Source organism: Thunnus thynnus, chromosome 4 (genome assembly GCF_963924715.1).
Source record: "Thunnus thynnus chromosome 4, fThuThy2.1, whole genome shotgun sequence".
Classification (NCBI taxonomy): Eukaryota; Metazoa; Chordata; class Actinopteri; order Scombriformes; family Scombridae; genus Thunnus; species Thunnus thynnus.
In genome coordinates this window covers 37446726-37461102 of record NC_089520.1, presented here as the reverse complement: position 1 = coordinate 37461102, position 14377 = coordinate 37446726, and the positions used below count along the sequence as shown (strand labels likewise).

The following is a 14377-nucleotide window of genomic DNA, read 5'->3' as shown; positions in this document are numbered from 1 at the left end:
TCAGTGTACTAATCTATCAATTTTGGAACTTTGATCAATAATTAACTTAATAACTATAAACAAAATCACCACAGGTTGAAGGATTTTTGAATACTTTGCAGAGCAGTGGTTGGCAAAACTCATTCTTGTGCAACATTAAACAGACAACAGGTATATCCAAAAGCATTTATTTAACAAAAAGGTAAAAGAGCAAAACACACAATATTAATCTAGCTAAGTGTATCTGAAGTCATCTGATGACTAAGCACATGGCATGCAGACAATATGAGAGAACCAGAGATACAAAAAGCCAGACCATGTGGTGTCTTGAACCACATGTGCTGCCTGAGCCAAAGTTTGCAAAGCTTGGTTTTAAACCTCTTAACTGTGTGGTTCTCTGTTCAAGGCCAATTGGTTAAAGTCTAAAGGTGCCAGGTTAGGAAGAGGTTAGTTGCATGCAAGGCCTAGTCACTGGATGTAACATGTGTTAAGCATGCTAACATTAACTCAGCTGTGCTGTGCTTCACTATATGTTGCTAGGCTATGCCCAGTTGTTACCAAGTCCATGGAGAAAGAGATGCTTTGTGGTGTTCTGCTTCTTAGCTGGTGAATCTGTGGATGAGTCAAGCTGAGAAGAGTTTGGCTCCAAAGCTGAAGGATGCAGGCTTTGCTGGGTAGACGGTGCTCCAGTCATGCAGGTCAGAGGGCCCAGGTCACTCCTTTGTGCAGTCCTTATTGAGTTAGCAGCAAGCTAACTCTGCTTCATGGCTCCTGTACTTGTTAAATCAGCCAGCAGACTTGTGTGGTAGCTGCTGGCACTAGAAAACTTAGTTTCTGAGACTTAGGTTGGCTCTCGCGTCTTCTGCCGTAAAGAAAAGAGTTCTGTGTGTGTCTGCTGTGAGCAGGCTACACCAGAGAGCTGAGCAGCAGAGAGCTGCTCCAGCAGCAGCCGTGAGGAGAAAGAGAGAGAAGAGGGGGATCTCTAGTTTTGTAAACCTGCCTCCATGGGTGGGGATTTCACACTTAGGTGCGAACAACCAAGGCCTCAGGTTTCTTAGGGTCTTGAAACATGTGGTCAGCTAGTGAGACCCAACACAAATAATTTTGCTGCCTCAACAAAAACATATACAAATACAAATACAAATACTGGGCCCTCTGCACATCCTGTGTTCCCAAATATCAAATTCACTTGGTGAATACGCTTTATAGGAATGATGGACAAAACTACAACAAGTTATAATAAATGAGAATTATCTCTTGATTGCCTTGTGTGAACACATTGTGTGAGTGTTTGTTGGGCGAAGGTACATGAACACGTTACTGATGTGGCAACCTCAAGCAGAAACCAGAAAGAGGGTTGTTTGTAGTGGCAATGGCAATCCAAATTCTTTTGGCAATTAGATTAGACAATTATTACTGAACTTTACATTATCATCCAAAAAGTAGAACTGTTAACAGGGCTAGGTAAAACATGATGCAGTCAGGTAGCAGCATCAGAAATAAGCACTGACAGCCGACATGCTGTCTAATCAGTGATAACATCACTCACTCAGCTAATGCATCAGTTGACCAGAAAACAGCAGGACTGCAGCTGTCTGCCTGTATCAGCTCACAGTCCTCACTTCATTTACTTTACAGTATACAGATGCTGCTACTCTGGATCCTACTGATCTGGGCTCTCGGAATCACTGTGTGTGTGTGTGTGTGTATGTGTGTATGTCAGCATTTATATGTGTATGCATGGAGGTGCGTCTTCCATCTGGCATCTGGCCCAGTTTTTGCACATACATATGCCTTTATACTGATTACACTGAGGAGCATCTTGTATGCCAGCACTCAGAGACTCAGAGCTACCAAACAAACCAAGTATTGAGTCATAACAATGAAGTCACTGATTTACTTGTAGTAATCACTGAATTACTGTGACACAATCATAACAAAGAAAATAGTCTGTATGTTAAAGGACGAGAGTGTAAGATTAGGGGGATCCAAATATTGTCAGACATGGAATATAATATTCATAAATGTTTTAATTAGTGTATAATCACCTTAAAATAAGAATTGTTGTGTTTGATTATCTTAGAATGAGACCTTTATATCTATGTAGGGAGTGGGTCCTCTTCCACAGAGGCTGCCATGGTTCTACAGTAGCCCAGAATGGACAAACCAAACACTGGCTCTAGAGAGGGCCTGTGGTGTTTTCGCATGTTTTGTGGCCACTGTAGGGGGGGTGTTCAGTTGGTTGTAGTCTGCAACCTCACTGCTAGATGCCACTAAATCCTACACACTGCACCTTTAAATCCAACCCTAAAAATTTCATTCACATGATTTGCTTAAACAAAAATGTTTAAGCATGTATTTAGTAGTCAGTATGTGCAGGAAACTAAAGCATTTGTACGACTCTGTTTGGGAAGCTCAAAACACCTGCTTAAGCTTAGGAAAGATGGTGTTCTTAAACATGAAAATGTCAAAATGTAAGAGCTTGAATTGAGTTTCTCAATATTTAACCACAAAGCCATCTTTGATTTTGAATTGAGGGAGACACAATGAAGACAAGGGGTAATCAACCAGAAACAAAATAGAGGGACTGCCATTTCCTACATTTATATACATGTATATTACTCTACCTAATAACAAATTATGATGAAATGTTGGCTGTTTCCTTTTTTGACACAGCACTAGTGTCTAGTCTTCCTGTCAGGCTGAATATGCAGTACATAGCCTCCATCAACAACTTAGGGTGGTCTGTATGTAGCCTGAGAGGCAAAACCCACAGCCAATACAGTCTGCAAATCATGTGATGCTGCTTGTAAAGCTTATTGCTGTGATTGCACGGTAACAATTGATTAGTCAGATGACAGCATCAACATTTACCCAGCAAGGAGCCTTTCTCATTTTGGCAATAGAACTGTAGAAGTGGGGAAAAAGAAAAAAAATTCCCATTAATAATTACAAATTTTAGTAGCCTAAAGCTAACAGTATGTCACATGCATGTTGTGAACCCCACACTCTTACGTCAAAGTCCTGAGTGTTGTTTGTCCAACCATCCACCTCAACCTCCTCTTGGTGACTTCTATTCAGTATAAGGATGTCACACTTCGTGGACTACAAAAAATGTTGCCAGAGAACATCTAAGCATCCAAGAAAATGAGTTGTGGTTATGTGCAGGAGTCTGCCTTTTACTTAATTGATTGTAGATATGTACTTTATGTCCTGGGTATGTGTGTGAGTATGTGAGACACAGTCTGTCAGTAACCTACAAACCTACATAGAGACAGCTGCTGGATAAAAAGTAGAAAGCAGGCAGCGGGATCCAAACTCTATTTGCTGGAGGACAAACAGGACAGCTGCACAGCTGTTTTGACTCACTAGTAGAGTGTGAGGAATGTATGAGTCTCCCACCTTTCAGTCAGCACATACTGATAACCACAACTCGACCAGATGTTGAAGGTAAACAAGGCAGTTCCAGTTAATTCCTGAACTGCACCTTTTTTGGATGTACTATGCAGAGCTCACCTCAGAGGAAGTGAAAACAAAAATAAAAATAGTATGTGAGGAAAAATAAATAAATTCCAAATGGTTTTCACGTAAAGTAAGGCTAATACTCGAAAGTCCCACTATTGTGGGACAGAGTCTTAAGACCACTTCATGGCTGCCACATTTGTGTGGACCCATGCAGTTGTGCACCAACTGCATATGCGCTATAAAAGCAATCTGGATGCTTATTTAGTGTATTGCGTGTACGGACTGTTTAGTGTATTGTGTGTATGGACTGTATTCCTCATTAAGGGGTTGCACACACCATTGTTTCTTTTTCAACTTTTTCTTGTTCAAGGTACAACAAAAAAGGAGCTTTTCCTCTTGCTGTGAGGTCTCCACAATGTTTTCTCGGGTGCATGTGTGGAACGCATTTTGCATATGCAGACCACCACTTGTAGTATGTGTTGAAGCATGTGCCTATCTGTGTCTGTATCCATACTGAAGTATGGACAAAGCTTCCAAGTTCATCTCTCCAGAAGAGTTCCAGAGACTTTTGAATCAATGCCACGGCTGAGGAACACCATTCTTCAAAAAGATATTCCCTCATTTAGTGTTTTGATGATGGTGGTGGAGAGCACTGTCTAACACGTCAATCCAAAATCTCCCATGGGTGTTCAACTGGGTTGAGATTTGGTGACTGCGAAGGCCATAGAATATGATTCACATCATTTTCATAGTCATCACACCATTTGGTGACCCCTCGTGCTCAGTGAATTGTGGCATTGTCATCCTGGAAGAGACCACTCCCATCAGGATAGAAATGTTTCATCATAGGATAAAGGTGATGACTCAGAACAATTTTGTATTGATTTGCAGTGACCCTTCCCTCTAAGGGGACAAGTGGATCCAAACCATGCCAGCAAAATGCCCCCCACAGCTTAACAGAGCCACCAGATCCCCTCACTGTAGGGGTTAAACATCCAGACCTGTACCAGTTTTTCCTTTAATTTGTCTGTATATCACAATTAAATGGAATGAGACAGAATCTAAAATCTATGGGAACTGTACCAATTACAGAGACCACTTAGCTTTTTAACGTTCATATGGTGTGTGAGTAGGGCAAATAGAATTAAACTGAAATAATGATTTAAAAGATATCAATTTTCAAATTGCCATGATGTTAATTATAACTTACTTACACTTAACAGTGTCCTACCAAGCTGAGAGGTGAACGTTTTATTCTGTGACCACTGATTTCCCCAGCTGCTTTATAAGAATGACTGTTGCCAACAGCTGGAGCTTATTACCATTAATTCCATGCATTGGATAAATAACAAAAAGAAACAGTTGGCGGTCGTCTGGTTAATAAGCTCTGCAATAATATTTGGTGGACAGAGTAGTCTGAATCTACCATTAAAGCATGATATTGTTTTAAGGGTATCACTTTAACTTTAAAAGCTCTCAATCTGAACCTCCGATAGCTCATCGTGTCACTCTTTACAGCTAACCTTAATGTTAAGTTAAGCAGCTGCAGCACAAAACTGTCAGCACTATCATTAGGGCTCATAGCTCACATATTAAACATTGTCAGGTGTGACCTTCCAGTACTTTGTTATTATCACCATAACTGGCAAACTGTGTACACTTATGAATGAACATAATTATCTTTAATTATATTTCTTAAGAAATGAGAACAAAATTGGTAAATTTGTCTATATCAAAAAAATAGCCAATCACTAATAAGTCTTTCCTATGACTGACTGGTTTGGAAAAAAGAAGCCTTAAAGGACCTCAGCAACAACAATTTAATAAGATTAAATTGTGTTTTCATGTAGAAAAAAAATAAATTTCATTTATGAAAAATAATTATTTGAATTATGACTTTCTTTTTGTCCACTTGCAACATTTTGTCAGAGCTTTCAACAGCATTTCACATTGCCCTCAGCAGATGGAGTTTGATTAGTTAGGGATAGGTCAGTTGTCATCATGTGACCTAAGTATGTCACTGTAATCAATGGCTGAGCAAACTTCACCTGCTGAGGAAGGCAGTGAGATGTGGTTAAAAGTTCCAGAAAAAGCTAGTAAGAAGACCTAGAGTACATTTTTTTAAAAACTGTCACATAGTCCACACACACACACACACACACACACACACACACACACACTAACCAACATGCTGTATACATCACTGAACACATATCACCCATACATACACAGCAGGGCATATAGTTCCCCTGCGTTTCCTGCTGGCACTGCATTGCAGTAATCTCTGACCTCCAAGCTCCTGGCTATCCACTCCTCCATCAGCCTCCCCTCCCCCTCCTCCTCTACTTCCTCATCTCATCCTAACCCCAGTTTACAGCCCCCAGTGCTCACTTCCTCCTTTCTCCTTCCACATACCTGACTCTCCTGTCCACACGGAACTTCAACATCCTCCCCTGAATCAGTCATGTACCAACAGCATAGGAGATGGGCCGGAGAGACGGGCAGAGGGAGGACAGATGGAGAGATGAACAGAGAGGTGGAGAGCTGCTTGACAGACTGAGGAAAGGCGGGAGATACACACCACTGTCCTCTTCTCTCTCCTTCAGCCTGCATGCCTCTCTCTCTGCTTCTTTCCCCACCTGTCTCACCCTCCCTCTCCTCTCTCTCTGTATCCCCCTCCTCTCTCTCACTCTCTCATATACTCTCTCTCTCTCTCACACACACACACACACACACACACACACACTGTGCCTCCTAGCTAAGAATTGCAGCACTCAGCTTATTCAGTCCCTGCAGTCTGTCTGATATACGCTCCATCTCTATCATGGTCTCTCTCTAATTCTATCTTTATCTCATTTACTCTCTCTCTCTCTCTCTCTCAGTATCAGTATCACTCCTTCCTTTTTTTCTCAAAGGACAATGCTTAAACAAAAACTCCATGTGTTCTCTGCTACTGTCAGAACTCAGACTGACTATGGGATTAATGACAGCCTTTTTTCATGTGTGTATATATTTGTGTTTGTGTGTGTGTGTGTGTGTGTGTACACCAGTCATTACTCCAAAAACTGAAGGTCTTTGACTTATAGACCCTCAGATAAAGAGAGAGAGAAGAGGAAAAGAAAGGACAAAAGGAAGGAATAAATGAAAGAAAAAGAATATGTAGTATAACCACAATCTTTCTCTTACCTGTACCAAGCAATTTAGTTGCCTAAAATTAACAACAGTTTTGAAAGACACACGACTAACATATTTAGTCTTCTACAGAGTACTGGCTGAGGTCAAAACTAAAAAACACAAGAAAGAAAAACAGTTCACAGGTACACAATCTCAGTGAGGTGTGATCAAAATTGAGATTGTGGATGTTTTTCTAGTTGGCATGTGTCTTTTGTCATGTATCTGAAAAGATTTTTGGATGTGCACACCCTTGCCTTTTTCCATCACGATCATCCTCTAATGAACTGGCTTAGGTGGAAACTTAAGAAACCTTGACCCTGGAAGCTGTAGTAATAATCAGCAACAGTTGTTATATCATGTACAGTATGAACTTAAAAAATATTTATTCAGAATCTTAGCTCATGCTGCAACAGGTGCAGCACCTCCTGACACCAGGTAACTAGGAACTAGCCAAGTTATGCCTGAATTTTGTTCATCATGATATTTCCCAATGGAGATGGCATCTTCTGTGGATCTGTTAGTTCTGTATGCAAACTGGTGAGAGTTCAGGCTGGCTGGGATGTTGGCTTTGATGTGCTGGAGAACCAGTTGTTCAAAGTACTTCAGCAGAATGGGGGTGAATGCCACAGGGCAGTAGTCGTTTAAACTAGACACAGACACAGACTTTTTAGGTACAGGAATGATGATGGCTGTCTTGAAGTAGGTGGGAATACTCTCCTGTGACAGTGATATGTTAAAAATGTCAGTAATAACATCGACTAGCTGGTTGGCATGTGTTTTTAGTACGTGGCCAGGGATGTTGTCAGGCCTATCAGTTTTATTCATATTCACTCTCAACAGGATTCCTCCCACATCCACTGGGGATACTAACAGTGGCAGGTCCTCTGGAGGCAGAGCAGAGCTGACTCTTTGCTGAGGATATCAAAGCAAGCATAGCAAGTTCACCTGGCAACGTGGCCTCACACATTATGGGGGTGCTCCTGCTTTTATAGCCTGTGATGTTCTGGATCGCCTGTCACATATTTTTGGTGTTGTTGGTGTTGAAGTCTCTTTCCAGTCTCTGCTGATGTCTACGCTTTGCCTCTTCAATGCCAGCTTTCAGTCTTGCTCTGGTAGTGTTGTATGCTTCCTTGTCATCTGACCGAAAGGCAGCTTTTTTTGGCTCTCACTTCTCCATTAATCCAGGCTTTCCGATTGGGAAATGATTTTATTGTGTTTGTGATCACCACATCATCACCACATTTGCTGATGTATGATGTCACTGATAATGTATATTCCTCAAGATTAATGTGTTTCTCCTGGGTGGTGGCATCTCTGAACATGTGCCAGTCTGTGCACTCAAAACAGTCCTGCAGAGCTGCTGTAGCTTCATTTGTCCACACTTTAACAGTTTTACTGATGGTTTGACCCTTTTTATCAACTGAGAGTAAGTAGGCAGGAGAAGCAGGGAAAAATGGTCTGATAGACCAGCATGGGAATGAGGGAGGGCTTTGTAGCTGCCAAGAATGTTCGTATAAACATTGTCCAGGGCATTACTGAATGCTGATGACCTCATACAATTCCTGTAGTGCATTTTTTGAATTTGCATCTGGACGAGTGTAAACAGCAACAACAAACACACTAGTGAATTCTTGGGACAGAGAATATGGTTGACATCTTAACATTAAAAACTCAGCATCTAGTAAACATTGTCCATCAACTTTGACTGCATTTGAGCACCAAGCATCATTGATGTAAACACAACGTCTGCCTCCCCTCCTCTTACCTTACTTAGTCTTGTGTTCTGTTGGTGCGGATCATGGTCCACCCATCAAGTGCAATAGCTTGATCCAGGATGTTGGGATGGCACCAGGTCTCTGTAACGACATGGACACAACAGTCTCTGATTTCCCGTTGCTGAGTTAGCCTTAGTCTTATTTCATCCAGTTTATTTTCCTGTGACTGGACATTAGCCAGAAGTAGGCTGGGTAGAGGAAGAGCCTTAGGGTCCAAGCTCTGATCATGGCTCTCTTCCCTCTCTTCCTGGGGCGATTGCACCACTTGCAGTGACATTTGGTCCGGCTGGCCTGGCTGGGTGTTTGGGAGATGCTGTTGGCAGTGATCATTTCAAAGTCTGCTGCACTTATTCCAATCCCTGCCCTTTGTTTTCCAACGTTGATGAGTGTATTTCTGTCATTAGTAATATGTGCTTCAGTAATTAAGGTGAAAAAATAGCAAATTAAAACAAAAATATAGCAAAGTTTTAGGGAGCTACTGGCCACTGCATCTGCATGTACCATCATTGCCATGGTTATTGTTATGGTCATTGTCATCTTCTGGTTTGCTACAGTAGCTAACGGGAAGAAAGCCATCTAGAAATAAGTCAGCTAAGCCACCAGCCCTACAGCCACAGAATACTGGATCAGTATCCAGTCAGGCTACCTGTTCATATGAAAATCATATGAACAAATATGAATCATATTATGTACTTGTTAATATGAAACTCAACGGAAAGATATGTCATCACTGTCTCCATTGCGCAGTTTCTTTCATTTTGTAAAAACATAAACATGCTACCAACACAGTTTTCTCAACACATACTGTAGAATTTCTGTCTGCTTTCATGTCTCTTTATAGACTAAATGAATGAACAAACTCACGCTTTTTCCTAATGTTTTCTTCTAATGTTACTCCTCCCTCCACCCTGACGGCAACCCCTGCTGTAGTTACTTATTTGTGCGAAGCAATAACGTTACTCAAACTATGTTATTACTATGCAATGCACATCATTACAATTGCTTTTGCTTGTTCCCAAATTCAATATAAAATTGTGACAATTTGCGTTTTGGCAGCACTCAGAGCCCAACACACAATCACTGTAGTTAGATATATAAAACTGAAGAACATAGACTTGTAGAGTGAAAATTCACTTTGGGTTGGCACCCCAAAACTCTACATCATGTAAGATAACATGGAGCATCTCTAAGTGTCATCACTTGTCATGCCCAGTGTTGAGGTGAGAGGTGGGAGCTCCAACATGGTGAGCTTCTGTGTGTGGCATCATTGTCTGAAAGGCATGCTCAATGTGGCAGAGAACCAGCAAAGAGCTGGACATAATCCATAGCTGAGAGCTGGCAGCCTGTGAGGGGCTTCTAGCAGGGGGAGGGAGCCTACAGCAGACTGGTCATACAGCATATGGCTCTGTGCCAGATATTATGGTCAATCAGGGTTTGTCTTACACAAAGCCAACAAAGCAGAAAATCAATCATTTTGTCTTATAAAATATGCTTTAGAATTTCAACAAAATGTGTAATTTTCTAACTTGTGTTTTCAATAGCTAATCAACATGTCCTCACAGCCATTAATTTCACTTTGTACATATCATACAAAGCTAAAGTGACAGCTTGTCAATTTGACCTCCATTTGTATCAGTGAAGTTTACTGGCTTGTACTGGCTACCTACTTAGCCAGTAAATGAAAGCGAGGATAAAATTAAAATACAACTATTAAGTCCTTCAAACCACAAATATTACAAGGCCTTAAAAACTGAAAGCACTGAATTTTAAGTTGTCATGTCTACTGAGCTGCATTCAGGCCGACATCAGCCATCTCATTCATTCGAATGGGGGCAATCACTACAGGGTATAACGTGAAAGCTGTATTCACGATCATCGTGACGAAAGATAAAACGGTTGCCATGATAACTTTCCAGAGTTGTAAAATCCTGTCTGTGAGTATTACAAACCGCTCTGCACATGTGTTTTGATGTCTGATAAGTCTTTAAATGCATTAATCTGTGGCTCCAACTGGACTTCCTTAATTGTGTTTCATGGTCTCACCGGGAGCTTAAACGACACACCCCCACCAATGCAGCCCCTTCAACACAGGGCTATTTTCAGTCTGAATGCAACCTAAACAAGACTAAATGTATGAGTAAGAGTATGACTGATATTATGAACACTGATCAAGCCAGTGACCCTATTGATTCTAATGGGTCACCACTGAGCTCTACGAGATAAGACCCTACCAGCCTGATCAATAGATGTGGGTCAGACACACTGCTCACTATGTTTCTGTCTCTTCAACAGCTAGCCAGTTGCAGTCCAAAAGTGCATAGCACAGTTAGTCCAGTACAGAAAGAAAGACACTAAGAGAGAAATTAAGAAACTTAATAAAGCATTCAGCACTTTAAATCAGTTCACTTTCAGATACTGAATCATTTTGGAATAGATTGTGATTACAGTGCAGGGTTTTGTAACGCAAAACACTCTGAGGTTCTCTGGAGCTGTTTATGTCCCAGAATGTCTTCATCTCCATAGCAACGGTGGCTGAGGATTATGGGTAGTGTAGAAACTCCCACTACACAATACTGAGAAAAAAACTTAATTTTTCAGAATCAAAGGAGAAATAATTAAAACTGATAGCCGTAACATTAACCTATGGTACTGCTGAGTTATCAAAGACACATTTTTTGTGTTAAAGATATCATTAAAAGAAGACATTAAAACAATGACAGTGAGGAAAATACTTCCAGGCAGCGGGCCTTCCAGTCCAACCACTGCCTGATGCTCACAGCATCTCATAGCACTGCAAGAGGGTTAATATTGCAGTGAATGGACGGCTGGAGCAGTTGCTCTGATAATGTGCTCTGATAATCTCTAATAATGATGCAGATCGGTTTACGCTGAAATTAATTGAAAGCTTGGTGCGTCTCATACAGATCCTAACAGGTGCCTTGTGTTTTGGTATTAGATGCCGAGGGGTGTGACAAAGCATCAGCATTTGACACCCTAGGAATGAGAACAGGTTGATCAGTGTATGCTGATCTGACATAATCAGTAAACGAACAATCATTTCATTTCACATTTTTGGACCAATCAGTAATAAATAGAGTATCTTGTTTTCTACCAATGAGGGCACTGAGGTCATATCTTTGATGTAAGTTTTTTGCAACTTTCAGTTGGGGTTGAAATCCAGTGTGGGAACTGATCTGATGATCAGTGACTACTTTTATTTTGAAATTTAGGCCATGGCTGCTGTGTATTATGTCCTGTGGATATGACCTTATATAACCAGGTTTTTTTTCTTTTTAGGGCCTGAACATGAAAGTGCCAGGGGCCCAACAGTCCCTGGCACTGAAAGTGTGAGGAACCTTTTGTTTTTGTAGAGATTATTAGAGCCTGAGCACGAAAGTGCAAGGGCCCGACAGGCATGGCAATTTGGCTCTATTGCGCCCCCTAATTACTTTTAGCATTTTTGAGATGCTAGGAGTGCTCGAAAACTCATGAAGTTTTGCACATGCATCAGAAGTTGCAGAACTTGATATCAGATATGGGTCTTGGGCATGGGTGTCGCAAAATGGCTCAAGGGCTCAAGGGCACCCCCTGGAGAATTTCAAAGTGAAAGCCCTCACCTTTAATTTTGACTTAGATTTACGAAATTTGGTAGGCAGATGTACCATCCCCAGACAAATTATTGAGTGTTATTTATTTATGCAGTTTCATATTTCACATTTCAACATTTTTTTGTATTTACAGTAGGCCTCTTATTGCAGTAGCTTGTTCATAGCTTGTTAACAAAATGATTAATTTATTATATTTATTATAAATTATTATATTAATTATATTCATTGTTATTTTAATTAGATTTTTAAATTATTAAGTGTTATTTGTGTTTATTTGTGCAGTTTTATATTTCAAACATTGTGTTGTTGTATTTACAGTAGGCCTACTAAATAAACATTTTTTTCATGCCTATTATGTGAGGCTTTTGATTTTCAGCTCATCCAAAGTAGGATGCAGTAAGGTAGGCCCGGACAGTGGCTGCCTCTGTTGGTAGGGGATCCTCATTGTAAAAGGGAATATCTATGTCACCCCTATCATCTGCATTTTCTTCCTCTACCAGTGGTAGAGGAAGAAAATGCAGCTCTGTCAGGCTCTATTAAGATGCCTATATGAAAATATGAAAATATGATGTATATATATGTATATATATATATATGTATATATATATATATATATATATATATATATATATATATATATATATATATATATATATATATATATATATATATATATATACACACACATATATATACATATATATATATATACATATATATATATATATATATATATATAGCTAAAAGTTATACTAGTGTTATTTTTCAACTTGACTAAAAGCACTTCAAGCAAGATCAATGCATCTATTGAAAACAATGAATCATGATCATAACTTTACCAACACAAAGCCAGACCATCTATAAAGCTATACTGGTAAGAATTTGTCTGCTTTTAACACTAATTTGTAAAATATACAGCAAAAATAATGTAGGAAATGATATTTGAATGAAACCTCTTTGCAAACAGGCCCATTGGTTCTTCAGAACACCTATGCACCACTCCACCACATTTCTTGTCTTTGTGTGTGCTGAATTGTAGCGTTGCTCACTGACACTTGCTGGGCTTAGGTATGGGGTCATGAGCCATTTTCTCAGGGGATTTCCTGGATGAAGCTGTCATGCTTTGCCCCTGGCCATTTGATCACAGCATTTGTGATAACAAGGTCAGCATCACACACAATCTGAGTGTTGATTGAGTGGTATCCCTTCCTGCTCACAAAATCATTTTCGTTGTCTTTTGGTCCCTTGATCCTGATGTGTGTGCCATCTACACAGCCAAGTAGGTTGGGGAAACGGGCTATCTGGTAGAGCTTCTAATGCGTCATGTTCTGTTGCTCAGGCTGAGTTGGAAACTTAACGTAATCGTGAAAATGCTGACACAACGATAGTGCAACTGATCTTATTGTTCTACATACAGTAGATTTATGCACTTGAATTGAGCTGAACAAGTTTTGAAATGATCCTGTGGCAAAATAACTTAAAGCCAGACACACTTGTAGGGAAGGACTGAGGGCACCGTTTCTCTCTGTGTCATGTTACAAGTCTGCGGCCAGGAGGTCGGTAATCTGTTGTATCTCCGCTCATGGAAAATGAAAGCGTGAGTATAAATCAAGGTCATCATAAATGTCCAACAGATGTAATTTATCATGGAGAACGCGTTGTCTATGCAAAACAGCCGGTATAATGTGCTTCTCCTCCAACTTATCCCACCTTTCGAAACAATGCGCCATGCCAACTGTGCCAACCGTTACTTTATGGAGGACTTTACACCTACTACGGGCTAGGTGACAACAGCATTTAACATTTGACGTAACATTTAAGTTATAACTTATGTCTACGTTGTAATTATTTCAGCTGGTGCAACCCTTAAAATGTTAGTAGCGCGTAAACTCCGACCTAAGTAAGAATTTATGTTCAAACTAGGCTACGTTTGAACTTACGCACAGCTGGTGCAACTCAGTGCAGGCCTGAACACTATGTTCTATGAGAAAGAGGGGCTGCACCAGAGATGGGCTCCTGAATCCATCTCAAACTTGGACCTAAAAAGTAGGGTATTTTGCAAAATAACCTTCAAATAATCTTCAGTAAAGAATCTAAAGAATAGGTAACAGCATTTATCAGCAAGAACAGAAGAGGAAATATCATCTTTGGATATATTTTTTAAATTAAAACAACTAGCTTGCTGTCAACTTCTAACTGCTACTTGCCACTGTTACCAACATTCCAAAGGAGAAACTGCACTGAGGAAGCTAACAGAAGAGTTATTTTGTCAACACAAGAAGAGAATTAAGGGGTCCTTGTTAGCGGTATTCTCTCTCTCCATGAACTTGTGTGATGGCGGTGCGACTGACATTTGCAGTGACCTCTCCTAGTTCC

At 40.3% G+C, this 14377-nt stretch overlaps 1 protein-coding gene across 7 annotated transcripts in view; it reads right to left on the bottom strand.

Annotated features, from left to right (window-relative positions):
- plekha6 (pleckstrin homology domain containing, family A member 6) overlaps positions 1–14377 on the bottom strand; it is a 136570-nt gene that overhangs the window by 102219 nt on the left and 19974 nt on the right. For 6 of the 7 annotated variants that reach the window (XM_067588527.1, XM_067588530.1, XM_067588529.1 and 3 more), the window contains exon 2: positions 8384–8474. The exons of the other annotated variant lie outside the window; for it this stretch is intronic. The gene's annotated coding sequence lies outside the window, so the exon portion shown is untranslated. The remainder of the gene's footprint in view (positions 1–8383; positions 8475–14377) is intronic. 7 annotated transcript variants of the gene reach the window in all.